Raw genomic sequence first — 4,690 nt, 5'->3', positions numbered from 1 at the left:
TATCGAACTCTGTCTATTAAATTTGTTGGGGACTATGAAAAAAAAAAGGAAATTAGCGGAACTAACATTCGGAGGTACAATTTTTTTTGTAGTTCATGTATTTTTTAATTTATTTTACAGATACAGTACAGCTTTTGAGATGTAATTTTTGCTATTTTTTTTAAAAATATATTTTTAGTGCATAGCGTAATTTTTTGTGTTGCATATTTTAGGATTTGATGAGAGTTTTTTGGTGTTCATAGTTAAATAGTTTTCCCACTGTTTCCGTCAAAGAACAAAGCATATAGAGATTGCTTGTCACTTTGTGAGGGAGAAACTAAAAGAGGGACTGATCAACCCAGAGTTCGTTGGTTCCAAATTCAGTTAGCAGATTTGCTTACCAAAGGTCTTGGAGTCAGTCAGCATCAATTTTTACTTACCAAGCTTGGAGTGTTCAATGTCTTCTCACCACCAGCTTGAGAGGGAGTATTGAATTAGGGAATAAGCTGACTAGAATTAGTTTGTTACGCCTAATGATTAGTAGTTAGTGGGAGTTTAAAAGTTAGTTAGTTGGTTAATGAATCACGTGACAAGCACGTGATATGGATGTGTATATATGTGATGTATATCAGATTCATTGGCAGAATATATGAAAATATCTTTTCTTCTTCTTACTTCCTCTCCACGATTTTTTATCAAATGTGAAGCTACTATATTTGCTTCGTAAAATCAGTCTTCAATGAAGGCCTCATTCTCCCTTCTATGCATCAACAATTGAATTATGGAACTTTCTTCCTGAGCTGCGGAACTAACAAGTCTATTCGAAAGTCAAATTAACAACTTTTACACGAATTTTCAAGTGGATGAAATCGGTTGAGTGGTCCCAGTTGCAGATGGGATTGCATGTGTTTATGGATTGAGCGAGATTCATGCTGGGGAAATGGTGAAATTTTCCAGCAGTGTGAAAGGAGTAGCCTTGAATCTTGAGAATGAGATTGTAGGAATTTTTGTCTTGGGTAGTGATTTTACGCACTGGATCTATTGTGGATGTTTCTGCGGGAAAGGCTATGCTAGGGCGTGTGGTCAACGGCTTGGGAGTACCTATTGATGAAGGGGCGGCTCTAAGCGATTACGAGGGAAGATGTATGGTATATATGGATCTACTACATAGAGCTTTTTCATTAAGATATATTGTCTTCCCCAATTTATAAATTTCATAGTAATATTTATACCATTGGATTGTTATTTTGAGAGGAAAAGAAGTTGCGTGCATCTTGAAGCAAAATTATTAGTTCGTTTCATTTTATATGACACTATTTTTTATTAATTCAAGGATGATATAATAAAATTCCCTCCAATATCACTCGATACATTAAAGGGTCGTTTGGTTGTTGGTTTTGAAAGGAGTTAATGTTATTCAATGATTTAAACTAGTATAGCTAATAGAAGTACCATATTTGATAATTTTTTAGTTGTTTTATATAAAATTCAGCACACAAGTATAATGTTTGGTCTTCATTTTACAATCGACAAATAAAACAGATATAACTTATGAGTAAATTTATCTATTCTTACTTTATATAGGGAAAGAAAAAAATAAAAAACCTGCACAAGTAATCCCTAAATAACCAATCATCACTTTAACCAACAACCAAACGACCCTCCATAGCCCAATACATGTCTGTGTTTCAAATTTCCCTCTCAGTTCTTACGAGAAAATAAGTCTCTAAATTTCTGCTCCAATGTACCTTTAATATGTGTATCTACTACTAATATTTTATACAACAAGAGTTTAATCCGTCTTCCCACCAAACATTATTAGCAAAGAATTAATCAGGTATAAACCAAGAAGTTTGATTAAAATAAGCCACTCTTTTATAGTTTGGGGTTCAAATTATTTGCTAAGTAATAATCATGGACACCTTATTAGCCGTTCATTCCTTTCAAGACCATATTCCAAACCAAATAGACAAATTCAATTGCAAATGCAATCAAACCCCAACTTAGAATCTACCACAAAACAGTCCATTTTTAGCTCTAATAAAATGATTATGAATTTAGGCCGTCAATGAAAAAATTCAAGAATCTCGACAACTGTTCGACGAAATGCCTCAAAGAGATGTTGTTTCATATGCTTCAATGATAACAGTTTATCTTAAACATAAGGATCTTCCTAAAACGGAGAAATTGTCTTATTCATTGCCTGAGAGGAATGTAGTGTCTGATTCAGCCATGGTTCATGCTTACGCGAAAGCTGGGAGACTCGATGAGGCTAGGAGAATCTTTGATTTAATGCCGGATAGAAACGTTTACGCTTGGACCGGTTTGATTTCCGGGTATTTTGCGAACTGTAATGTGGACGAGGCTCGAAAGTTGCTTCAACAAATGCCTGAGAAAAATGTAGTTACTTGGACTATAGCAATGGTGGGGTACGCTCAAAACGGTTTTATTAACGAGGCACGGAGAATTTTCGATCAGGTTCCTGAGAAAAATGTCATTGTTTGGACGGCTATGATCAGGGCTTATGTTGAAAATCATCAAGTCGATCAAGCTCTTGAGCTTTTTGATAAGATGCCCAAACGTAATTTGTATTCTTGGAATGTTATGATTCAAGGCTGTTAAAAATGACAACAGGGTGGAAAAAGGTTTGGAGCTGCTTAACGCAATGCCATGGAGAAATGCCGTTTCTTGGACAACTATAGTTACTGGTCTTGCGTGAAATGGGATGATAGAAATGGCAAGAGAGTACTTTGATCGAATGCCAAATAGGGATCCTGCTGCATGGAATGCGATGATTACAGCATACGTTGATGAAGGGTTAATGACCAAGGCCAATGAACTTTTCGACTGGATGCCTAATAAAGATCTTTTAAGTTGGAATGTAATGATTGACGGGTGTGCAAAAAGTGGCCTTGGTGGTAATGCCTTGAAGTGTTTCATTCTCATGCTTCGATCGGGCTTAAGGCTGAATCAGACTACTCTTACCAGTATAGTGACCTCATGTAGGGCCATTCTCGAGTTAATGCAAGCTCATGTTCTTGTTTTGCTGCTAGGATTTGACGAAGACACGTCACTTAATAACGCTCTCGTCACCATGTACTCGAGATGCAGAGATATAAACTCATCGTTGGTCATTTTCCAGAATCTGAAAGTAAAGGACGTTGTTTCGTGGACTGCTATAATACTAGCATATGCAAATCACGGTCTTGGTACCCGAGCATTGCAAGCCTTCGCGCAGATGCTAAGGTCCGATAACAAGCCGGATAAGATCACTTTCGTTGGACTCTTGTTAGCTTGTAGTTATGCTGGTCTCGTTAAGAAAGGTCAAAAGTTTTTTGAGTCGATGAGGTATGCCTATGGTTTAAAACCGAGGGCGGAGCATTATTGTTGCCTTGTTGACATTTTAGGTCGCGGTAAGTTAGTTGATGAACCTATAAGGGTTGTGCATCAGATGCCTTCGGAGGAATGTGACAGTGCTGTTCTAGGGGCTTTACTTGGCGCATGCAAGTTGTATGGAGATGTTGGAGTGGCAAACCAGATCTGCGATGAAATAGTAGAGCGTGAACTAGGTAGCTCGGGAGCTTATGTACTGATGGCAAATGCTTATGCTGCTTCTGGGAGATGGGGTGATTTTGCGCAAGTGAGAAAGAAAATGAAGGAGAGGAATGTGAAAAAGGTGCCCGGTTTTAGTGAAATAGAAGTCAACGGAAAAAGTCACGTATTTTTGTGGAAGGCAGGTCTCACCCTGAGAAAGAGGAGATTTACACGCTTATTAAAGAAAATCTATTACCTCTAAGCAAGAGATGATTTAGAGGAATCAAAGCGATGCATCAGAAGTCTAGCATTGAAGAATTTTATTTGAACCATTTGCTTATGAAAATTCTGAAGCTCAGTGCGGAAAGGCGACCAGGTCAGTTTTATTAACCTGATAAATCATGTACTGTGGGATTAGCCTTAGCATGACTATGTTGTGCTTTGAGTTGAGCTCAGCGATCTCTTAGGTCCATTTCACACTTAGTCAAAATTTCACGTTTTTCTACTTTGTCGACAACGTTCAGTAAAATGGGCATAACTTTTTGTACAGGGATCCGTTTGAGCTCTACCTTGTATGGATGGAAAGGTATTTCAAAGGGATATAATTTTCATGTTTTAAGTTTTCTCAAATTTCCAATGGATTTTCACGAAATCTAGTTGGAAGACAGACGTATCGAAAACTTAGCCAATTCTATCGAATCTTAAGCACCTCACTATCCATCTTGATTCCAAAACAACTATTTCCGCCCATACTTATCCCGATAGTACTTCACATGTCTAAAATATCACATTAATACTCATTTAACACCTCCACACCAAATCTGAATTTACGGGATGTTACATAATATTGAGGATCGACATCTTGATAAATTTTTTATGGCGTATGAGCATGACATTCTAGTAAAAGAACTCCATTCTGATGATGACAATGTGAAAATCTCTGAATGTATTGTTTCACCAAGTTTGTGTGTGAGGTTTGGAGCAGGCAGTGGGTAACTGTGTGATGGATATGCGAAGACAAAACCAATGGACAACGCTGAGCTCTCCTGCCCGTGCAATATTCTCACGAAAACTCTAGAAAGACTTTCGCCAACCAACTATTCTAGTTGGAGCGAGAATTTGCAATGTTCTTATTGCTCAACGGGTTTGGTTGTTTATCTCACCTTTTTGAATCTTC

At 37.5% G+C, this 4,690-nt stretch overlaps 1 pseudogene; it reads left to right on the top strand.

Annotated features, from left to right (window-relative positions):
- The window catches only part of LOC132039188 (pentatricopeptide repeat-containing protein At4g02750-like), a 5,007-nt pseudogene extending 1,221 nt beyond the window's left edge, over positions 1-3,786 (top strand).
- The last annotated feature ends 904 nt before the right edge of the window (positions 3,787-4,690 follow it).

The sequence above is a fragment of the Lycium ferocissimum genome, chromosome 12, assembly GCF_029784015.1.
Source record: "Lycium ferocissimum isolate CSIRO_LF1 chromosome 12, AGI_CSIRO_Lferr_CH_V1, whole genome shotgun sequence".
Lineage (NCBI taxonomy): Eukaryota > Viridiplantae > Streptophyta > Magnoliopsida > Solanales > Solanaceae > Lycium > Lycium ferocissimum.
The sequence above is the reverse complement of the archived record's forward strand: the minus strand, read 5'-3'. Positions and strand labels throughout refer to the sequence as shown.